The sequence below is a fragment of the Varanus komodoensis genome, unplaced genomic scaffold (genome assembly GCF_004798865.1).
Source record: "Varanus komodoensis strain SLA01 unplaced genomic scaffold, ASM479886v1 scaffold2, whole genome shotgun sequence".
In the NCBI taxonomy this organism is placed as follows: Eukaryota; Metazoa; Chordata; class Lepidosauria; order Squamata; family Varanidae; genus Varanus; species Varanus komodoensis.
The window spans coordinates 18,562,886-18,588,533 of NW_025335568.1; the positions used below are offsets into that span (position 1 = coordinate 18,562,886).

Here is a 25,648-nt window from a genome sequence, read left to right on the forward strand (position 1 = left end):
CTGCTTTACTGATGTTTTTGTTACTGTTTGTGTTAAGTGTTTTAATTTATTGTTTGCCATTTCAGTCTCTTCATGTGGAACAGCTTGTCAATCTTATAATAAATAATAAGCACTTAAAAGTTCAAAATAGACCAATCATGCTATTTCTGGTACGTATCACACATTTGTGTTCACACAAAAAACCATTCAATTTCATGTTCATATTAATCCCCAGGTTTTTTAATCAACATGAACATTCACATTTAAATGTGTACTTTGAACATATTTTTTCTCAAAATACTTCCATCTGCATGCATTTTAAAACACTTTTTGATATGTAGCTATATTTCAATCTGCACAATAGTTGGGAAGATGTGATCGGCTTCATTTATAATAGAATTACATTTGTGAGCAATTGTGTGTGGGTGTGTGTGTGTATATATAAAAATTTCTCAATAACTCTTTTAATGGCAAAAACAGCAAAGTATCTTGACTCAGCCATTGTCATAGGATAAGTTTCCCTATGTTTCCCTAAAAAAGTTTCCCTCCAGACGTTGCCCTCCATGTATTTGTGCTTATGTTGGTTTCCTCAGTTAGGGCAAGAATATCAAGAATTAGTTGCCAGGGCTAGAACTAGCACTTCCCTGAGAGCTCTATGCTGTTGCCTTCCCTGAGAAACCACTGAATTTACAGGTCAGAGTTACCTGAACAGCCAAGGATCTCTGGGGCTCTTGAGTGACTGCCTACACGGCCTGGCTATTAGTTCCCTCTTGTACACACACACAGGGGAAAGCAGCCAGAAGGCCATGGTCTGTTGATGGATTTGATGGGAAATGGAGTTCAGACAGTGAGGATGAAGCAGTGTGGAATCTCAGCAAATGACAGTATCAGATCAAGGGCAGGGAATGTCTGCAGTTCAAGCACTGTTGCCCCAACTTGGTGCAGATGGTGACCGAGCATCTCATGGGAATGAAGAGATAGCCCAGCAAGGAGAACTGGGGATGGAAGATGTCAAGAGCTCTGATTGGCCAATGGCAGAATGGGAGGCAGGTTCAGGATCTCCCCAGGGCACGTGCCAAGAACTGAGTCAGATGTAGATGTAGAGGCCCCTTCTCCTGAGGAGGTGTTGCCAGTTGCAAGGAGGCAACACAGGCAGGAGATTCAACTGTCAGAGCCACAGGAGGGGCAGAGACAGGCGAGGAATGCCAGTGCCCTGCATCTCAGCTGGCGATGGAGGAAGTCTCTTAAATGGGACAAATATTAAGTGAGGACTCAGACAGCATTCAACAGTTTACTCTGGGTGAACTGAGAGATGTTTGACAAAAAGGACGTGTGTCAATAAAGCATTGAGAAAAGGAACTCTGAAGCAGTGTGTTTACTCAGGAAAAGGACCGCACCTCACGACACTCACTCTGATCAAGCACTATACAGCTTCCTGTTCAGGCCAGATCTTCATCTTGGCAACAATTAGTGATTCATTGAGTGCAAATACTATCAAGCCCAGGAATTACAAGTTTTGGCTCTCTTTGTTGTTGTTATATGCCATTAAGTTATCTGCAACCTATGGCAAACCATGAATAAAAGCCCTCCAAACTGTCCTGTTCATGATGGCCCTGCTCGGATAGGTCTTCCAAGTTCAAGACTGTGATTTCCGTTACGGACTCAATCCATCTGATATTTCCTTATGGACTCAATCCCTTTTCTTCTTCTGCCTTCAACTTTCCTTAACATGATTTTCTTCTCTAGTGACTCTTGCCTTCTGATGATGTGTCCAAAATATTTGGCATTTTTGTTTCTAAGTTCTGGTTTGACTTGATGTATGACCCATTTGTTCATCTTCCTGTGAAGTCCAGGGTATTTGCAAAGCTCTCCTCCAACACCATGTTTTGAATGCATCAATTTTGTGATCGGAAATACAATAGTATAGATGATCTTGTTGGCCCACTTTAATGGCAGAAAATTCTGCTGTACAGTGGGGTAGTTCTCACTGGTAGAATTCTTAGAATGGCATCATTTCTAAGTGGGTAAGTATTCACTGCACGGCCTCCTCAAGCTGTCCAATTTTGAACCACAGCTGTAGACATAAGTCCTGCATCTGCTAGTCCAAGCATCAACTTCTTTTCTGAGCTTACTAAACTTGTCTGGATACACAGGTAAAGGAGAAGGCTGTCAATGGCTATTTGTTCTGATAGTAGCAGAGGCAATATTTCTATGTTCAGTAGTTGCTGGGGAAGATGGGCAAGTTATCCAAATTAGTCAGTTTCTCTACTCTCAGTATACCTATCTTGTCTGGATTAAGTCTCATTTTGTGCTGCTGCCCTCATGTTCTATCTGTGGGATCTTGTAGGCAGCTGGTTGGCCACCAGAATGCTAGACTAGTTGGATCAATGGTCTGATCCAGCATGCCTGTCTTGCCTTATGTTCTTATAAATCAATACTGTGATTCTTAGGCACACTGTAGTGAAGCTAAGCTAGTTCACAGTGTGACACAGAGTTTAAATTAAGGCAGGGCGGCTAGGTCAGGAGGGAATGAGGAAGACAAAAAAGCCTAATCTAAGCCTGCCTTATACTTAGCCTGATGTCAGTCTTCTTGTTATACTCCTGTGTAAGACTCTGCTTGTGTACGTTTAACACTTGAAAGATTCATTGTTACACCATTCTAGGACATAGTTTCCATTATACATATGCTTTTGCTTATGCGACACAGGTCAAAGACTCGCATTACCAGCTTCTTATAGAACCAGTTGAGAACTGAATTATGCAAAAGCTATCTTCTATTTATTTACCAAAATGCCATATTTTAATCACAGGTCAACAAAGAATAAAACTTTTCATTCCACAGTAAGCACCCAGGAAAACCCTGCCTATGCTGTGATTGGTATATAATGGGAAAATCAAGAGAAGGTGATTCTTATAATTATATATTTTCTGGCCCTATGCAGGTTCACTCTCTATGAAATGTCAACCAATGCTACAGGGCAAAGGCAGTACAGAACAGGAGCAATGGGTAATTTAAAGCGAAAATCTATGCTGCTGTCCCCACAACATGTACATTTTCGCTGCAGTCAAGGAGGACTGGAAAATGATTGCTTCACAAAATGAAGTTTTAAAGACCGAAAGAAAATGTCTTTGTAATGGAAGGCACATTTGTGGATCCTGTGTAATTCTTTAGCCATCCACTTTACTGCTGCCTCATGTTATAAGCTTATAAAAATTGGGTGTTTCAAACAAAGTCCAGCACCGAGAGTCTAAAAAAGGAAAAAAGGACATGGCAAAAATCTCTAGCAATGGAAGCAGAAGATGACATTCTAAAACATTAGTTTAGGGCTGGACAACCTGAGGTCCTACGGCTACATTCAGCCATTGGCCTGATTTCAAAGACCCTCCGAATTCAAGAGCAAACTCTCCTTTCACTGGCAGCCCAGAATTGGGAAAGAAGAGGGAGAAAAGGGGGAAGAGGAGAAAGAGAAAAGGGATTGCTTGACCCACTTTTGGCTCTAGCCCTGTCCACTGCTGACTCTAACCCTGCTCAAACCTTCATTATTTGATGCAGCATTAAACCATTCATCATGACATTCATCATGGCACCCTTTGTTTATAAGCCATCCAGAGGTGCATAGTGATTGGACAGATTAGAAACATCCCAAATAAATCAATAATAAATAAGGCTGATTTGTGGGGGGGGGGGGTGGCATTAGTGCCTATGGGTGAGATTGGTTTCATAGAACATGAACAGAACAGTGAGAGAAGTTGCCCAGGTCCAGCAAGATATCCTGACCAAAGGGCTTTGCCCTTAAGGGATTGCTTGCGTAGTGTGATTGTGCTTGCATGACACTGGATGTACCATGTGAGTGGGATGATATGAATTCATTCTGAAGGACCAGAGTGGAAAGCCAGGGGGAAAGAAACTGCAACTAGTCACTAGACGAGAAGAAAGCAGCTACATAAGATGACCAAGCATGACAGTTCATATAGCGGGTATGCTGAAGAAACATCACCCCAGACATCTAAAGTTATATCGGTAGATTCTCTGTCTTTCTTTCACACATGAATCATCCATGGACAAAATCAGTCTTTTGCCAAAAGAAGGTTATGCTAAATATAAATAGTTAGCCATTAATGTGCCACAAATATCTTTATCTACTTTTGCCTAATGTACACAGTCAGTCTTGGACATTTAAAAGCCAGTGACCTAAAGCTGACATTTTCAGGGTAATGTTGAGGTGACTTAATTCACTCTACAGAAACTGTTGAGTAGTTCCAGAGAAATGTATTCACATAATGAGTTACTCTGAAGTAACAAGGACCAATGGGAAAGTCAAAAGGGATGTTTGTAGTATTTCTGTTTTGTAACTGTTTGTTTGTACTCTGCCTATGGCTCATTTTGATATAAATGACACTTCAGATTAGGATTAGAGAACTGCACTAAACAACTAGTCTCCAGGCTTGAAAAACAATGTATGAATATGTGCTTAAAGTATCCAATGCATAGGTCATAGAAAAATGTGTAGAAAACACATGTGCCTTTTCATTAAATGATATGTACAGTAGCCCTATATAAACGTCAATCAAAGTTAAAAGCTATAGCCAGTAAAGGGCTTGATACTTAATGGCATTCAGTTATGATAAAGTAAATGATCAGTTTTCCAGATTTGAGATGCATAAGCTAAAGAACAGAAGGTCAGTTCTCAGTACATGGTGTACTTGGGTACCAAAACCTGAGTATAATAATATATGTCCTTCTTACATCAGGTTTGCATGTGGATGCACATTTAAATCTCTACTTTTTTCTGCAAAACACAAGGAAGTGGAGGCTTAATATTTCTCAATTGCTGCTGCTAGTTATTTTACTGAACAAAATTCCGATTTAGTCATCAGTCATTCAAAATCAACATGACGCATATAAACAATACATAAACTTGTAACATGTCCAAATCTGAACAGAAATATTGTGTATGAATCTTCCACCAGTCCCAAGCAGCTCCCTTAAGTATTCTTTTTTTTTTCTTTTCTTTCCTGAAGTGAAAATGGTACTCCTTCCACTGTAGCAACCCCCTGGGACCCCTACTCCAATTATACATTATCAGGGCAGACCATATCTGCCTATGTTGCTACTGAATGCTCATCATCCTATTGGGAAGGGGTGTGAGACATACTACATGCACATTCACAGACAAATAAAGAAAGAAAATAAAAATATTAAACTTGTTCTATTTTAAAAATTCTGCTAGAAACAGAGCAAGTGGGGAGAAGGGAAAGACATGCAGTTTCTGCCACATAGAAAGCAAAGGCATGTAGGAAAATTAACGTGGCTGTTGAAATGCCAAAAGACCATACAATTTCTTAGTTTTGTTTTTGCTTCAGGCAGTTCAAAATGTAAGCTAAATATGCAGCAGTTCTCCTTTTCAGCATATGAAGTTCAAATGCAGAATCTCATGGAAGATAAATAGAAAGAATTTCAAAAAGTTTACCAAAGTGATTGCTACCTGTGCAGCTGTCAATCCAGTAGTAAGCTTTTGCTTAAACCTCAGTAAAATGAATGTGACTAGCACAAGGGCATGAGAAGCTCCCACTCATCTTAATAGAGCAACTGAAAGTACCGAAAGTGTTTATTTAACTGCAGTTCAATCTTTTTAAATTGCAAATATCTTTAGCTGATATTGGTAAGCACCACTGGTTAGCAACATTTCTCACAGCTTAACATCACCAAGGAATATTAGGAAATAGCAGCAAGATAGTAACATTTTAAAAATGTAAATGCTAACCTTTTTGCATGTTCCAAAGGCCTTGAAAGGCAATAAAGCATGTCTCTCCCAAAGGATGAAATGCATTTGTGAGACTACTTGTGTTGTTAATTTACAGAGGCAAAATCAACAAAGAGGAGTTAAAAGCTTGCCTTCTAGAACAGTACTCCATAAATGCTGGATAAGTAAAACATTTAGGTTAATAGGACTCGGTGGACTATTCACAACAATCTGTGGAAGGAAGGTAAGATCTAACCTGCTGAGTTTTCAAGAAAGCCTTGCTTTCCACAGAGCTGCTCTGAAACCATGTTTGGCTCTAAGTCACTCTAGGTTAACTCCATAAAAGAAATGCTTAGAGACATTTTATGTAGAGTGCAGCACTGGCCTTGTGAAAGTGATATTTTGCAGGTAATCTCCAGATAGTCCTTACACTAAATATGAATGATGATGGAGGTAGGAGAAATGATGGTGCTACATTAAAAATGAAGGACAAAATTTTAATGTCTGCTGTATCATTCTCTCTCTCTCTCTGTCTCTCTCTCTCTCTCTTTCTCTCTCTGAAAGTATGCTAACCTATTTCCCCATATTAAAAGAATTAAGGTTTCAGAATCAGATACTCAAAATTAAATATGCTATTGAAGTCTGAATATTAAAGCCCAGAGGTTTGTAACTGGAAAGCGTCTCTTCAGTGCTGTAAAACTGGGTCTGATATATACATGATGTGGGCCAAAGACAAAGCCCTTACTTAGTTGAGCCTCCCATGTATGGACAGCCCTAAGCACACAATAACATAGTAAGAGTCACAATGAACCTGACCAAGAGTCTATATAATTGAGCAATCAGTTCACATGATGGCTGCCCAGCTGCCTATGGAAAGTCCAGAAGCAGGACGTGAGTTCAATTGCACTCTCTCACTGAAGTTCTCCAAAAACTGCTATAAAGAGGGATGCCATCATGACTAGCAGCCATCATTAACCTTATCCTCCATGAATTGTCTACTCCCTTTCGAAGACTCCTAAACTGGTGCCCACCTCTGCATCTTGTGGTAGTGCTTTCTATACTTCATGGACCGTGTGAAGAAATACTTCCTTCACTTGACCGTTAAGCTCCCTAGGTCACTTTGAGTCAGTCACTGACTTTCCGCCTAAGGTGTCTCAGAGGGTTAGGAGATAAGACACTTGGCATTCTGGGAGTTAAAAGAAAGCTGGGATATAATTGTTATAAATAAAATCACTTTATTTGAACTTCTTTATGCTCTTCTGAAAAAGCAATGGTTCTGATCAGGCTGTAGTTCTGTAACATTTACCGGAGAGTCCATTGAATCCAGTGGGGCTTGTTTCTGATTAGATCTTTATAGGATTGCAGTGTAAGACTCCGATCTGTTATTGATGTCTGTCAGTCATTCAACACATACTGAGCAACCATTAATCATTTTCATTCGTGGTCCATTAGTGCCTGACACTCACACACAATACTGGGTGTTAATTTCCTTCCTTCTAGTTTTCAAGAATTCAGTACTGAAACAGCATAATAATAAATGGTCTTCTACCACTAGACAACCAAAGCCCTTCAATAGATCAATTGTGCAGAAAGATATTGGGGCTTAACCTGAAGTCGTGTATGCACAGATACTGGCTGGGTTCACACATCACAACATCTTTCCATGGAGCACATGTTTTTTCCTGGATGTGCCTGACAAACAATTTAGTGGTTTCTACACTACCATGGTTTCCACTCCGCTCACTCTGGCTGTGCAGAAGACCTGCCATTTCTTCCTTCCCAAAGACACACCTCAGCCCAAAGACTTTACAGCAGACTTCCCCAAACAGGTCCCTCTGAGATATCTTTGATTACAACTTCCAGCATTCCTGGCCATTGGCCATACTGGCTGGGATTAATGGGATTAATGCGAGCTGAATTCTAAAATATCTGGAGGAAATCTGCTATGCTTTGTTTAGATTTACTTTACTTTTCTGCAGTTCCACTGCAGAAGACTGCTCCATCTGAAATGTCCAAACCGCCTTCAAACTCACCCCACTTACAGTGAATTACAGGAGGTCAGCCTAGATATCATTAGGGCATGAATAACTGAGACAAGATCCTCATTCTACCAGGATACCAGGCTAAACTGGTAAATAGTACTCCTGAGCTCCTCAGCCATTTGAGCTTCCCCATTTAGAGACAAGTCCAGAAGCACTGTCAACCTTCTAGTCCCCGCTCAGCCATGGAGCCAACTGGGTGACTTTGGGCCAGTCACAGCCTCTCAGCCCAACCTACCTCACAGGGTTGTTGTGGGGATAAGATGGAGGAGGAGAATGATGTAAGCTGCCTTGAGCCCTTTGTAGGAAAAAGGCAGCATATAAATCGGAAAATAAATAAATAAATAAATAAAAACCTGTACAATAAACCCTAGGGAAGTGTAATCCGAGCTAAGACCGGGTACATTCCTCTATCCCAGGGGTCCTCAAACTTTTTCAACAGGGGGCCAGTTGAAAGGTGGTGGCAGCGTGTGTGCGTATGGCGAGGCAGCAGCTTGCTCGCGAGGAGAAGGCCGCACGGCTGGCCATTCCATGGCTCGGCAAGGTGGTGGCTGGCTGCCCCAGGGCTCACCTAATTAAAAATAGATTTAAAAAGATATATATATATATATATATATATATATATATATATATATAAAAACATAGAAACATAGAAAACAGAGCGAGTCAGAAGGGGTCTCCTGGGCCATCTAGTCTGACCTCCGACACCAGCCGGCTCCGCTCACGACATGCCCACCATGTGGACGTCCAGCCTATCCTTGAACACCCGCACCGATGGGACCTCAACCACCTCCCGGGGAAGCCCATTCCACACCCTCGGGGTCCTGACTGTCAGGAAGTGCTTCCTGGCATCCAAATGGAACCTTGGCTCCCTGAGCTTTGCTCTGTTGGAGCGTGTTCTTCAATCCTTTTTTTAGTTTCTTCGTCTTCGCCATCTTTGTCTTTGTTTTCATCTCTCTTTCTCTTCCACCCACCTCTCTTCTGTTTCCTGCTCCATATTCCCGCTCGGTATATGTGTGCAATGGGAGGGTGGGGGGAGTTGCAGCACATGCGCAGTTGAGCTGTTGCAATTTGGGCATGTGCCAGCTCTCTCTCTGCTCAGTTTCTGAGAATGCCTGCACCGGCTCAGAGGTTTTGGACTTGCTCGGAGATCATTTTCTCTAAACGAGCCCAAAACCTCTGAGGCAGGCTGGAAAAATGGGCATGGTGGGCCTGCCTATCCAAATTAGTCAGTTTCTCTACCCTCAGTATACCTAACTTGTCTGGATTAAGCCTCATTTTGTTTGCATCTATCCATTCAAAAACTCCACACAGTCAGGCATTCAACGGTCTCCCTAGCATGATTAGATTATTATTATTATTATTACATTTCTATGCCTCCCCTTGCCGAAGCCTCGGGGCGGCTTACAACACAATAAAATACATTGAAATACAATAGAACATAATAAATTACCATTAAATACAAAAATACAAAAAATACACTGAGTTACAAACATAATATTATAAAATTAAAATTATCAGTATAAAATAAGTTAGATGGAAATGAGATGCAGGGCTGGGTGTTCAGCATGTGGATAGCACTTCAATCCAAACCTCCAAATGACTCACTTGAGTGCTTTTATTAATATGTTGAAAAGAACACGAGATTCAGCCAATGGAGTGGAGACCGCTTTCACGGGCTGAAAGTGAATTCACCCAAGAGGACTATGTGACACTGTTCATCCAGAAAGGGCTGGAAATACTATTACACTGTGTTCCATATCCCTAGTCTCTATAAATTATCCTAAAGGGCGCCGTAGCTAATGATGCTGATTATGTAGTTCAAAGTTTTAAAATGGTCAGATCTAGTTTGCATTTAGAAATAAAATAATTGACTTGTTTTAAAGGACAATTTGTTTATGCAATGACAAATGCTCCAACATCACTATCAATGAAGTTGCCCACCCCTGATATCATGAAGGTGGTGGAAATCTTTCATTTGTATTTTAGTTGATTCGAAGCCATGTTCATTCAGTATATATGATAGCCAGCCTAGCCATTTATGAAGAAAGAGTTAAGCTATAGCTTTTCAGTAAAGCAAGGAATGAAGAGATCTGTTGTTCTAAAATTTCAATTCAAACTTACCAGGTATTATCTATTCTATGTTATATGCAACATATAATACAGAGCACTGTATTGTACCTTGAATTCTCTTGTTAAATTCATATCCGCCTGGACCTACAAGATCTGTCTTCCAAACCATCATACAGCCAACAATGAGCTGCAGGCAGCACCTTCTGCATGAAGTACTTTCAGGCCTGGACTGGCCCACCCACTTGACTAATCATGAGCACTCACCAGACAGGAAGCGATGCAAAGGGCCTTACTGTTCCAGCTGAGCTTGCTCCAGCAACTTAGTCTTCATGAGTTCCAGTATGTTCCTGTGGCATTGGTTAGTTTTCACTGCTCTGGATTGCATGTCAGTGCTGCCTTTTGGTTTGACCTTTGGTCCTGACTGCTTACAATATCACACTTATGTCTATTCTGCATCCCATAATCTTAGTACTCCACCATTACTCCCATGTACCACACATATGACCTTACACCTGAATTGAGGACTACTTACACCTAGCATGAATATGGAATATATCTTCTCATTACACTGGACTGAAAACACAAACCTTATTAAATATGGACATCTAGTGGCATTGAAAAGTAAAGTATCACTCCAGCTTTCTACATACATATAACAGTAGGCCAAAAGGGGAAGTACTGCCTATACAAATGAGATTAGTGTGTTTTTTAAGTATTGTTATCATTGCTACTAAACAATATCCAAAGCTATAATTTTTATTTTACTATATAACTTCTATACTGCCCAATAGCCAAGGCTCTCTTGGTGGTTTACAGCAACACATTAAAAGTACAGTATAAAATACCAACAACATGAAAACATCACGAAAAGGTTACTATACAAACATTTTAAACCAAATTTAAAACAAATATAAAATCACAATAGCTGAAACAAAGTAACTCTTAAGACCTGTTTAAGCAGCTAACAAAGTCACCTGCAGCAGAAGACAATCTTAACATGTCATCAGAAAGATACCAGGCAAGCTAGTTCCATAAGAAGAGGGTCACCAGTGGAAAGGCCCTTCTCCTTGTTGCCACCAACTGAGTCTCCCTTGGAGGGGGCAGTCAGAGGCAGGCCCCAGTTCCTGATCACAGTGTTTGGGTAGATGGCAATTAGGAGTGGCGCTCCATCAGGTATTGAGGTCCCAAGCCATATAGAACTCTCTAGTTCAAAACCAGCACTATAAATTGGACTTGAAAGCCTGTAGGCAGCTAATGAAAACAGGCTGGAGACTGGTGTTACATGCTTTGACCATCTGGCTGCCACATTTTGTACAAGCTGCAACTTCTGAACAGTCTTTAAGGGCAGCCCCATGTAGAGTGCATTGCAATAATCTAGTTTAGAGATTATCAGAGCACAGATTACTGAAAGCAGGCAAGATGGGGTGTAGCTGAACCAAAGCTTGCAGAAAGCACTCTCAGCCACTTGAGCCTCAAATGACAAAGACAGCTCAAGGAGCAAGCTATGGAGCCGCTCCCTCAAGGGGAGCGCAACCCCATCTGCAACAGGTTGAATTCCTTTCATCTGGCCAGAAGAACTGGCCACTAACAGCATCTAGAATGTCATTCAATTTTTATTTGTACACAGCCTTGCTACAAGAAAGAGAGAGAAGAGGAAAAAATGGTTTTTCTTCAGTGTTGCTCCAATACTGCCTTAGAAATTCAATATTGGATTTGAACATTGGGAATTACTACTTTGGGCAATAGCAAGGTCCATTTTGTGTGCAAAGGTAAACCTACTATACTAGTAGAAATTAATAAGAAATCTTGAATTTGAGGATTCAGAGTTTCCCAGATAATTATTATACTACATACAGGCCTTCATAGTTATTGGATGATAGTCCAATCTGTATTACATTGACCTGTTCCAACTTAAAGCCTTAATCCACTTTCTTCTTTAGGATGTTTTTAAGAAAAATACAGCATATATGCAGAAAATATTAGAAGTTCTAAATTGTCATTACAATATTTTGTATCCAAAGAACTGTGAGCAGAGTCCCACTTCAACCTCTGGGCTTTCTTGCTTCCTTCTATTACCCTCAAAGCCCATTCTGGAGGATGTGGAAACTCTCTGGAATGAGACGTAATGAGGCATTGCGGGGCACAGAGGAAAGGGGAGCACCAGCAGAAACTGCACCTGAGATGGTGGAGTTTCTATTAGGACTAAGATGACTGGATACAAGTTGTGTGTACTATTTAAGTATGGCAGGGCATTTTACTACACTTTAATTGTTCCACTGTCACCAATATACCAACACGCTTCCCCAAAAATGCAACACTAAATTAAATTATGTGTGATTATTTGTAAAGAAGACCTAAAGAAGCCACACTAAATAGAATGAATTTCAACAGTCTGCTGGTGTTTAACGTTTCCCTCAAAATGTGAGTGAATCATTCACTTTACAGTGAGTGACCTCTGCTGGTCAGAGGATTGCACACATACAGTACATGCAGATGCACTGATGAGGTAAACATTATTCTTTCAGATAGAAAACAATTTACAGTGTATACTTCAAATTATGTCAGATTATATTATCACCAGCTATTATTTTCAGATGGATAAGTCCTGATATATCAGGTTCTGTCTATCATCAAGAAAGTTCTCCATGTTTTGGTTTCCACATAATGTTGCATACTTGAAATGTGACATTATTCAAAAATACAGATTTTGAATGGATAACACCGTGGTCCTACTTTTCTTTATCATTTTTCCTGAGATTTCAAGCAGCTTGTTTTAAGAATACATTTTCAAACTGTAAGTAGTATAATAATTAAAAGCCCCCTTTAACTCAGGAACAAAGCAGCAATTCTGCACATGGTTATGGATATGAACTCTCAAGGAAATGAGTAAGGCAAATTTATGAATAACAGTATGCAGGAATGCAACATCATATGTTCTCATATAGGTTCATCAGCCATAAGTAATTCCTTCTGATAGTAATTTCTGGTGGCTGAGAGTCAAACAAGGCACACATATGCTGTATTTCATCCAGTACGCCTTGTCCAGTCAGGGTACAGGCTACTTCATAGCCATTATAGATCTGATTCCTACCAAACTCTTGGACTAAGTCAGGTTTGCTTGGATTCTGACAAAATAGGAGCCAGGTTTTCTAGAAACTCGGGATCTGAAGAGTTCCAACTGATGCTGGGGATGGTGTCAGACAAGCTTGCTCCAGCAAGCAGCAGATTGGGAATGCATCTTAAGAATTATTGTAGCTTCCTTTAGGCTGGTTAGCTCTATCTCCCTCCATATTGATTGAGGTCTATTTCTTAAAGAAGACTGGCCTGTTCCAGCAAGGTTGAAATGAAATAGAACTGGCTTCAGCATAGTGGAACCTTTATGGCTGCTGTTCTTGAAATCTGAGACTTCTTCCAGGCACAAGGACTTGTGACTTTCCTGAGAAACTAGACACTAAGAAGACAAACTACATGCCACCCTCTTGTAGAAACCCTTCTGTTTGTTCCATTAACTTAAAGGCCTCATTTTCTAAGGGCAAAGGATCTGAGCCCTGGGCAATGATAGTGCATGAATCAAGCAAGAACAGATTTGAGTGGGGCTAAGTTATTGCTTTGCTTTAAAATTTAGCCCTCCCCTCACTCCACTGTTAAGGGAGTAATTTCCCTTAACCCCTTATTTCTGTTATTGGAGCCAGACTATAAGGAAACAGCTTTAAACACCAGAATGCAGGTGGGTGAAGCAAGGAAAGTCATGTTTCACACCTAAACCTATCCTAACTCTGTTCAATCTAAAAGTAAAATGCCCCACTTCTGCTTAATAAACAAACACATGCTCATTTAGTCTGCTCTATCAGCTAGGAAATGAAATAGGGCTGCCCACAAATAATAGCATGGTTTCTACATATTCCATGGACTTCCTGGATATGCAAATTTGCATATTATGTAAATACATTTGTAAATTAAAGCATTTTTTTAAAAAGGAAAGAGTAAAACAGCCTGGCATAGATTTGTGAGTTTTCAGATTTACAGAATGTTGTGGCAGCTGAGAGAGAGAGTGTGTGTGCGCTCGCAAGGAAGCAGAAGTCAGACATACTTTGCAAGTCTATCAGTTAACGTGAAAGCTGAGTGCAACCAAAAAACAGAATGTTAGAATGTCAGTTGAAAACTAAATTAAAAGAAACTTAAAAGAAAATGGAGGAAAGCACTAGAGAGGGAACAGACTTGCTCAGGCCCCTAACAAGCATATAATAAGTACCCTGGAAGGGAAATTTGGCTTGTGGCTGTGTGTCATGAGGGGTGGGGATAGGAAGATTTAGAATGGCAGGAAAGGAAATGTACTTATTTTTTCCCTCCCTGTTCTTGAAAACTGCCTCACACACACCCTCCCAACTACATAAAGGTAGCCCTGTAACAATACATAGTACAGAAGGGGAAGAGCTCAGGGGAGGAAAGGAAAATACTGGACCAAGCAACTGGTTGTATTGCTACTACTCCATGACTGCATCTTGTATGAATCAAACAAAGAGAGGTAATATGCTGCCGCTCAAGCACAGGAGGGAAATAATAACCTCCAGAAATGGGCTGTTTGCACGGTTTGCAGGGCTCCTGCTTGGAGTATTGGTAATATGTGCCACTTTTTAAAAAAAATACAGATGAAAAGTGGAAATGTGTTGGACAGAAACTACAGACATGCAGAAAGTGCAAAATATCCTATGGAACACATGACACCTGCACAGACAAATTCCACAATCAGGATAGCCTTGGTGTCATTTCCTTGGAAAAACTGCATTCTCCTATTCACATAATTGCTGGGAAAATACAATGTCCTCCAGAGTCGCACTAGTGACAAGTGCTTGGGACCCATTCAGCAGGTTGTAGAAGGTTGATGGCAGTTGTACTTCATCTTGTCGCCTTGAAAAAGGTCTTTGCATGCAATTCTGGATTTTCTTGCTTCTCTGCGTTTTAATTAAATATTTTAATCTGTTATTGACATTTGCAGCTGAAAATCCTAGCATGCCACTTGAAGCAAAGTAGCACGGTGGCAGTGCAGCGGGGGAGAGAAAGAACAAAAAACTAATTAAGAGCAGATTTTCTGAGGGTCACAATCAACATTTTCAATAGCTCATATTAAGTTTATTTTTGGGGGGGATAACCAAAATTGTCTTCAAAAACATCTCTATCCGAACCAAAGGACAGCTTTCATGGCTCTGTTGTTTTAATTGAGATCTAAAACCTCTGTAACATTCAAAAATGTCAGACTGTTGATACATTCTAAAGAATTTTGACCAAGAAAATTATTACAATTCATAACTGCTGATCATCACAATATCTCCATTTATTTAACAATGTCCATAGAAAAGAGAAACATATTAGGTCTTTGCTCCAGTAAATACTGAAATCTATTTATATGCAAATAGCCTATCCATTATTAGTATGAGAACAGAGGCATAAAGGAAGGAATAAATTATCACTGGAAAACGTTAATGAAATCTGTTTCAAAACACAATATTTCATGAGTCCTCACTCATAATATTTGTTCTTTACTAGAATGGAATGAGCACATTTGACATTCAGATGAGTTCTATAACTGAATTATTTCCCATGACAATATGATTTCTAAAGCAAATATATCATTTGCATAGAATTGTGATCTATTTTACCTTCTAAATACTTGCCTTACACAGGCCTTATACTTCTATGTTTGTTTTCTGTGAAAGTAGTTAAATTCTGTAGCAAATATATATGACTAAATATCAGTGTTAAAAATATTGCAGCGCAAACCCCAACATCCACTGGAAGCATGATCATATAGCTCATGTTTTGACTCAGTTCTTCCAGCCATAAAGTAGAGATATTAGTCCCATTCTCAAAAGCTTAGCTTTCTTGCCTAATAAGCCAGAGTTACTGCACTCAAAGTAATTGCTCTAATTCAGATTTACTGTCAAGTGATTGCCCTAATTCAGATTTGTGTTGCATCCTCAAACCATTATTCCACTGGCTTTTGCAGCCCTCGCCTGCACGCCCACATCTCCACTTCTGAGGAAGAAGAGTCTGTTACTGTGTAGCAGGGGGGAATGCTCTGAAAGTAAATTCTTTGTCAAAGAGGACCGTGTGGCTATACAATATATTTTCCAAATGTTCTCATGATTACTAGAACAAGCATGACTAACCTGGGCCACTTCTCTGATAAATGAAAGTATTCTTACTAATTCAATCTGCAAGGAAAGAATGCTTTGGAAGGAATACAAACGTACTGCAGAGAAACCAATTGTGAGCTGCCTTTAACTATAAACTGAAGTTTCTTATAACTTTAGAGATTTTTTTTCAATTGACAGAAAATTACAGATGCAGACTACAGCATTTCTGCAAAGATCAGTAGACTTGACAGCTCTCTGCTTTTAAAATGTTAGCAAAACATATGACCTTAATAGTTTGGGAAGAATTATGAGAATTTCAGGTTTTTGAAAACAGGCCCCAATTATCTCCATATTTTAAATGGATTTGAAAATGTTCCCGAGTTCCTCCTTACTTTGGCTTTGCTCAAAAAAACCCTTTTATACACATAGTTACTCAGAATTTAGTTTGTTCCTATCCTTGTCTAACATTTTAGTACCCTAGCACCATTTCTGGCATGGAGATGAGAGCATGGAAAGGTGTGGTATACATTAAAGCAATAAATAAATGTTTCAAATACGACTGAAGAAATATCAGTGGCTAAAAGCAAGGTTTGGCATGTACAAGGTAAGCAGGCAAACTAGGAGAGTTTCTGCAAAAAGGGGGTGACTTCTACCAGAAGGGGTGGGGCAGAGGTACAGCTTTGCATGCAGAAGGACCCATGTTTGATCTCCAGCTTCTCCAGGTAATCCAGGAAAGACTCCTACTGAGACACCTAGGGAGCTGCTGCCTGTCAGTGTCAAGAATACTTAGTGATAAGAATCAATGTGATGACTTATTAGGTATCATCAAAGTCCAAGAATTATGGATCCATGAGATGTTTGGTAGGCAATGCTCTGTGCAGGAGGAGAATCTGGCACTGTGGTTGTATTGCCTTGGTTTGACCTGGCCATTATCTCCAAGCAGTGGTGCAAGGAAGCAGTGTCCAACCCACAAAATTCCTGTATGTACATTTTCAGATAGAGTTGTGAGGAACTAAAAGCCATTCACTGTATTTACTAGCTAGTTATAATCATTTATTTTTATCTTCCATGCCCCACAGGTATGTCACAAACAGTCTGTGAGTAAAATACATATGGTGTGGGTAATGGTGTTTGTGAATTCGAATCCGAACAAGCTATACTTCAGGGGGGTTTTTTGCATCTCCAAATTTCAAAATGCTGCTCTCTAACCAAAACAGGAATACAATAATGCATATATGTATATATGGGGGGATTAAAAAATGTATATATTAGAGGAAAATTTGCTTGCAAAGAACACATATGCATTAGGGGAAATTGCAGGAAAAAATGTACATATTAGGAGTAATGCATATGAAGAACATAGGTATTCATTCAGACCTAAAAATATTGCAAAGTAATGAAACAGAATGAACTTAATTATTGAAATATGCGAAACTAATAATCGATTGATTTTTCTCTCCTTACATGTGCAATGCCAGCATCCCCATTAAAAAACATCCATAGTGGAGAATCGGAGAATAATCCCCACTGTCCTGAGCTATTAGGTCCTTTCAAGAAAAGTTTCCAGGTTTCAAGTTAACTATTTACCACGTTTCTGAGGAGATGAGGTTGATACCACTAAATGCCTCTTTGAAAGAGGACTGTTCAATGAATCGGTATGGACAGGAATCTCAAAGCCCAGGAAGCTGTTATTTACATCTTTGCTTTTTTGTTTGTTTGTTTTGTTTCTAGTTTAGTGAGAAATTATTTTGCTTTTTATCATAATTATATTTTTAATATTTTAATAATGTATGGCTATTGCAATGCTTCGTAATCTTATATTTGCCCATAGCCACCTCAAGCCGTTTTGAGCCCGGGGTAGTGGCAGCATGTACCTACTTTAAACCCATAATAAATGTCAGCTGAGACATCTGCTGGCTATAACTGCTTGTGATCGCTCAAGACCAAAGCTCACCATTCTCTGCCTTCCTGCTAAAGTCTCTTTCAGTACTGGTTTTGTGGAGTCTCAAACGTTAATGTTCTTTATGTTCAGGTCATCCGACAACCTGAAGAAGACAAGATTTTTGTAAAATGCAAGACTTTGCATGGTCTTTAGCCAGCAGGGTACCCCCAGGGATCTATTCTGCCCCCAACATGCTTAAATATTTATGCAAAACCACTGCAGAGATTTTTCTGGAAACTAGATTTCCTGTGTCAGCAGAAGGCACATGACGCCCAATCCTATTTTTCATTCTTACGGAACTAGATTTGGTCTTGAATGGAAATTAGCTGTGAATGCTGCAATGGACTAGAGGAAGCTTAAGAAACTAAGAGTGAATCCTGATTAAGTAACACATGTGGTGTCTGGGAATTCATACTGGCTGGAGCACATGGGTCCTCAAACTTGCTCACTAGGGGGCCAGTTGAAAGCTGCCGGTGGTGCACGGGCCGGCAAGGGGGTGGGGGGAGGACGCATGCGCATGAGGACGCATGCACTGAGGCGGGGCTGGGGCACGTGGTGAGGCACAGGCAGGCATGTGCAGTGAGGGGAGGTAAGGCATGGGTGTGGGTGGGCGGCGAGGGGAGGCGAGGTGGGGGCAGGCACGTGCATGAGGCAGCGGCTTGCTCGCTTGGGGATTGTTTTCTCCAAGAGAGCAAACCGCTGCCTCCCGCGCGTGGGGCGAGGTGGGCGGCGGTGTGCGCGCACACAGTGGGTCCAAATGGGCATGGCGGGCCAGATCCGGCCCCCAGGCTGTAGTTTGAGGACCTATGCTCTAGCAGTTTAAGTGGATTTCATGCATCCCTGGACAAAGCAGTTGCATCCTCTTCTGCCCTTCTAGAATATGGTTTTGCTGCCCCATGACCCAGAGGGTGGGGGTAGATGCTGTACACACTTTTTCCCCGGCTTCACCTGATATGCCATCATTTCCCAGAGATCACAGAATCACTATGGAATTGGAAGAGGCCTATAAGGGGCAACTTGAAAGTGTGAAAACATGCTGTGGTAACTTTACGGAATAACTATTGTAAATAGTGCAAAAGATACTTTTGAAGATAGTCCCGGAACTGGAGCTACATGTCTCTTGTCAGGTATGGATCACAGAGAACACACTGCAGCTCTGTTCAGGTTGCTGCACCAAACATCAATGCACCTCTGTCCAGTTCAAAGTCATGCTGTTGACCTTTAAAACCCACATGCTTTCTGTGGCTCTTAATATCATCTGCTTCAGGAGGTTGCAATTCCTACAGACGTTAGGTCACTGTATCCCAGCATGTGTGACAGTGACACTATTTTTTTAGATGAAGGAACAGCCAAGTAGCTCCTCAGCTGAATGAGTGCTTGAAGAGCTGTTCTATATGAAATTATAGATTAGGTCTTACAAAGGACAATCACATCAATAGCCAGGACAGGTTAAAAGGGACTTTGAAAAACAAGGTTTATCTGTCAGGCTGCATAAATTAAGAAATCATCTGGACTCTCTGAAAGTGGGGCATTTGCCAAAACTGCTTTCAGCCAAAATCTGAACTGCTGGTGACTCTACTTTCAGTGCCTAATTTGCAAAACCATGAAGAAAGTGTCTCTAATGGGTATAATAAATCAAAATCACATCAGTAAAAAGCAATTACAGCATATTTAAGTTCATACCAACCAGCCTGTACAATTAGGCATTTTCAGTTTAAGCAATATATTGTAAAACCTTAATGGGAATGCACCCCTTCCCTGTCCTTTGCATTGATCACATCCTCAAATATTTGTTCAAAACATTTTGACTTCATTGGCACAATTAGGGGGCACAGCTAGCTAAAGTCAGTCAACTAACCCATTTATACCTTTGCTAGAAAGCAGATTTTGTAGAGCGAAACACAAGTTATAACACGAGATCCTGGAAAGCAAAATCACATGTGTTAATTGGAAGTGGCAACCTTTTCAAAGCTAATGGCGGCAGAGAGGAAGCCCCGCCTGCCCCCACAATATAGAGCCCTGGGCTTCGCACTACTAAACTGGTTTCCAAACCCTTCTGGACCATTTCTATGTGCATGCTGAGTGTTAAATACAGAGCTTACTGCCAAGCTGGGACTGGGGCTGTGCCCTGAGATAAATAACCAATAAAAAGTTATCAGCATACAATATTAATTTCTAAATCATGCACAAAACTATGAATGGTACCATTTTGCCTGACAGCACATTCAAGGGATTCCAAACTTGAAAATCAAAGGAGAAAATGGATATCTAATTTGTTAGGAGAAAGGCTACGTTTTATCCTGGGGAACATTCAAATTATCCACCAGCTACAATCTGAAGTTGTACAGCCCAAACACAGGTTTACCACCTCAGTGAAAAACAGGGCCATGTATCCATGTATCCACAGCTGGAGGAGGAGAGGTGTGATCTGTCACCTCTGCTATGTACACAAGATACACTGGATTTTTAATTTTTATATTAATTTATTGTTGTAAGCCGCCCCGAGGCTTCGGCGAATGGGGCGGCATAAAAATGTTTTAATGATAATAATAATAATAATACCATATACACTGTTGTATAAGGCAACTTGGATATAAGCTGAGGTCAATATTTTGGACTGATTTCCTGGTGTTTGTCATATGTCAGCTGTGTAAGATGACTCCTAACTATTGAGTTATAACTCTCTCATACTTGAGTAATGTCAACTGACTTCAGTAGATATCTGTAAGCCAGAAGCATCTAGACTCCCATGATATTACGGTATTCTAGCTCATAGTCACATTACCTCTCTGATTTCACTCAAGCTCAGTTTTGTCTTCTATACACCTTAACTTATGTCTGTGTGATCTGTCTAGAGGAAGTTATGTAAAGTGATGCTATGGCTTTCTTTTTTTTACTCAAAACCATGGATTGCCACACAAGAAGACAATATTGTGCTTGTATGTATGTATGTATGTATGTATGTATGTATGTATGTATTTCATTTGCATGTTGCCTGTAGCTGAAGCTCTCTTGGTGATTTACAACTAAGCATAAAAATAAAATTGGAGGCCCACAGTGGCCCGCAAGGGGGCTGGCTGGAATGAGGCAGGGAGAACAGCCGACACCAACAACACGCACAGGCACAGGGTGGTGGGTGAGAGGGAGGAAGCCCATGTGGGCAGCTGTCTCCAGAGATAGCTGCATGGGAAACACTCGCCTTCCTGGCCACTGCTGCAGCCAGGCTGGAACAGTACGCCACCCGCCCAGCAAGGGCGGGGTGGGCAGCAGACTAGGAACCAGTCTGGAAATAAAATGTTGCATTTTGAACCTCAAGGGCATACAATGGATTATTTGTAAATAAATACCTTTCTAATTTATCTGGCAGCATTAATCTATTTGATTTATAAAAATGAGAAAATTCATGAGAGGGCATCAGGCAGATTCAAGTAAAAGAGGACGACATTTCCTAAGGTGGAATTCCATAATGTGGTTGGATACTTGAAAGCTCAAAATTATTGAACAAATATTATAATTAAGAAAGCTAACAACTGCTGCTGCTTTGAGCTTTAGAAGACAAAAAATGTTGATTTTCAAGGATATTAGTATGCTACTTATCATTTTAAAGCCATTCTTCCATTCCTTAATCTTCCATTTCTGCATAATCTCCTTTATGTTATCAGCTGCATGCATCCTAATTTTAAAATGGGATTTGCCCTAAGATGGAGAATATGGCCTAGAATGTGAAGCATGATGTTTAAACACTAATCATTGAATTGCTCTTGCAATTCTTAGAAAGGGGACATAAGATGTAACATAAGAAACTATTTTCTATTAATTATCTTCTTTATTGTATGAATAGCTGTCTCATTTCCCACAGCTCAGCTAAAGAACTCTTTCGTTATTACTGCTGACTCTGCACAGAAGTTACAACTGAGTTTCTGGGCATATTCAATTGTTACTTCAAGTTTTACTTACTTGGAGAAAATGCTTTGTGTAAGATGATGGCTGAGATCACGTAACACAGCAACCAACCCTGATAATAAACCCTGGGTTGGTTGTTTTGTGAAAAACCCATGATAAGCCCAATAACCAGGGTCACCATGGGTCATTGATTCCTTCTCCCCGTTGTCCTCCAGGCAGAATCCTGCAAGGAAGAATGAATCTCTGTTCTCTGACAGTCACAATCGTCAGTTGATTTTAATTGGCAGCAACTGTCAGGGAGTCTCCATGGTGCAAATCAGACTAGTCTGCTCTTGAGCCACCAGCAAGAAGGGATGGTATGGGTTCTTGTTGCCAAGGGAGCATGTGGCACCTCACCGAGCAATGGGGAAGTGGGCTGGCAAGGACGCCTGCTCTGTGCCACTGTAGGTGGAGGAAAACTTCACCCACAGCATACCCCAAGTGAAGTTTGAAGAATTTGGAAGCTGCTGTCAGCAGGTCTTACCCAGCAACTGCTTGTCAATATTGGCGAGCAGTTTTTGCCACTCTTAAAAACTGGCTTGCTGGTTATTGGGAAACAAGATGCCCACAGTTGTCATGAATGGGAAGCAGGAAAATCCACTATGGGTGACAACCCTGGAACAACCCACAGGTTCTCAGAGGAGGGTTGTTGGGTGGGGGGACTCTGGGTCTCCAAGGCTGTGCTCATTCAAACAGGATAACCCACCTATAGTAAGAAACCATGTCCGGTTGTCATTCAGTCCAAGCTAAGTCTATGTAATGCTGTATAATGTTGGTTGTCTGGCCACATACTGGTTCTTTGTATCTTCAATTATTTCTTAGTCATTGGTTTGCCAGTATGTTGAAGAGAGTACAGAATTGCCCCCCATGGTATAAAACTGTTGAGAATACCAAATGACTCAAACCATTAAAGTTCGGGGACTTGAATTCTAGATGATTGTAGCAGTCTGGTATGCAATTCAATGGCATCTCAGACATCCATATTTGTGACATTTAATCACCTTCCATTATATTTTTCTCCAGTCATGTCTGTTGTATGACTTGTTCATCAAAAGGGAAGCATGCTTTAATCTATACTTTGTTAATCTTTCTCAAGTTACACTTCTATGGCATTTCACAATAGTAATCTACTTCTCTAAGATGTGTAAACCACAGCACCATTTTTGAGCTCATTAGAAGCAACTGGACTATTATTACAATCAAAATTCTATTTCTTATGGCAAAGGTGTTTATATTGGAGATGTTTGTCAGAATGCCATGCTAGTTAGAACTTCTAAATTAGAAGGAGCCATAATCAGGTATGGTATCAAGTACCTTTTCACAGAAAAGGACTATTTTGGTATCCATTCTAGTGTAAAATAGAGATGGCACAACCCTGAAGTGGGCCACACACATTTGGTGATCTTTCTGAACCAAAAAGGATGCCAAAGATCAAAGTTCAAATGTTCTTTGGACACCAGGTTCGTAAGTGCAAACTTACAGAATTAAATCATTTATGTTGCAGTTCCAGGGTGGATTTTAAAATTGGCTTTATACTCCCTCACCCCTTCCAAAACACTAATATATATACTATACCTATTTACATCTCCAGTTCTAAGCATATTAATTTTATGATGCTTAGATATGTGGAAAGATTTCTGAAATTAACAACTTAGTGTAAATAATATATTACATTAAAGATAATCCTTTGAGCCTGTTTCAATTACTAAGGGACAGACAAAAGTTAACAGCAGATATTCACTTATCACTCTAAAAGTTTTCCTTCCTGCTAGGAGAAGCTGGCTGTTTTCAGTGCATCATGTAAAAAAATATGCAGATCTTTGCAGAACCTGGGACCGTTGCAATGAATACAGATAAAATACATACTTTAACATTTGATAGATAGGAACTCTCCCTGGAGCTAAATGGAGCTGAATTTTGCACATTCTTTTAAAGCTTAAAATAGACTTACAAAACTGAAGAAAAATTGCCAGAAGTTCTCAGAAACTTGCAAGCACATAAAACATGTTAGAGGACTGCATAAAATATGTTTTTGTAAGCTTTCAGAGGAGGAATAGTTCGCTCTCTCAATTTAATTTATTAAGTGCATATTTTAATAACTCTGCTTAGTTTTTTTTAAATACAATTGGTAACTCCTGTGACTTTTTAAAAAGTCATTTTTCTGTTTTCAGAATATGCATACCCCTCCTCATATCCTTTGTTTCACTACCTTTGATCTCATATTTAAATCCCTAGAAATAATACCTCTTGGTTTTCTCTACTATAGACAATATTGAATCCTGGTATAGTAATCATTCGATTATAAGAACAGCTGCACTTTCTACCATGTTCTTTATTTAATCTGACAATATAAATATATTCTGATGTTATTTCTAACAATGACTTTGAAATGAATTTGTATTTATTGTAAGGCTGCATAACAGCAACGAATAGTCCTTATCTACCTGAAGCAACAAATCAATTCTAAGGCAAAGAACTGCATAAGAAACCTTCTAATTAGCATAAGACTAAAATAAATGAGTACAATATACTTTATCTTTTTCATACAGTTTTATCATAGAAATCTTAAATAATAGCAAAGGGATAAAAATGGTAACTGCATAATGAATCCCTAGCATGACCAAAATAACACAAAAAGACTGATCATTTTACCAAAATAATGTGCTTATCTACTAGCAACGAACTCAGGTGCCGAACTATCATGCAAACAGGGCTATTGAGAAGCAGGAGAGAGCCATCAGCACACCCAGCAGAATCCTGATGTTTGCAGAAGTACCAAGGATCTTGAAGAAAAGGTCCTAATGGAGCAACCAACACCAACATCACCACCACCCTGCCAAAAACAACCCACTGAGCACTGTTTCACACATGAGCAGCTTCGTACATGACAAGTTTCTTACTCACACCGTTCTAACAGAAGTGTTCAAATGACCCCCTCCATATGTATATCCACACCATCAGCCCCGCATCAAATACTGCATGCTCCATTATCCCTGCCCTGAGAAAACTGTGCATTCAAGGACAAGGCCAGTCACAGACTTTCAGCCCAATCTACCTCACAGAGTTGCTGTTGTGGGGATAAGACTGAGAGCAGGAAGAGGAGAGTGATGTAAGCAGCCTTGAGTTTTGAAGAGAAGAGAAGAGAAGAGAAGAGAAGAGAAGAGAAGAGAAGAGAAGAGAAGAATATAAATCAGTGCCCTTTTTCCAACAGCATTTGCGCACTTCGTGCCTCTGTCTTACATTTTGGAAATTCTTGCAATATTTCAAACTTTTTCATCATTATTACATTTGTTATGGTGACTGGCCCAAAGTCACCCAGTTGGCTCCATGGCTGAGCGGAAACTAGAACTCAGAGTCCCAGTCCCACACTCTTAACCACTGTACCACACTGGCTCTGTTACTTCTGAGTTACCTGATTGTATGGACAGCCTATGTGTATACAGCTGCCTCCCCTTGCAAACGTTACCCTGAATGTGTGAACATCAAGGGCAAGGGCAGCAGGGGCAAGATACTGAGAACAGAGTCAGTCCCCCTCCCCTTCCATGCATTCATACAAAATATAGGATGTTTGAATATCCTGAAATAGAAAGATGTGTGCATTTCATTATCCATGATATACACATGTATACTGTATATATTTATATACCAGAAAGCCCTGATCTTCCATTACATTCCTGCCAGGTATGTGTGTGTTGGAAGATGTAGGCATTTGGCACTTGATATATATGCAGATTTATACATGGAGGTAACAGCCATACAGGAAATTGGTTGTGTTTGACTCAACCCTGAGCGTTC

At 40.2% G+C, this 25,648-nt stretch overlaps 1 protein-coding gene across 1 annotated transcript in view; it reads right to left on the reverse strand.

Moving 5' to 3' along the window:
* STPG2 (sperm tail PG-rich repeat containing 2) overlaps positions 1 to 25,648 on the reverse strand; it is a 209,759-nt gene that overhangs the window by 86,335 nt on the left and 97,776 nt on the right. The gene's annotated exons all lie outside the window — the stretch shown is intronic.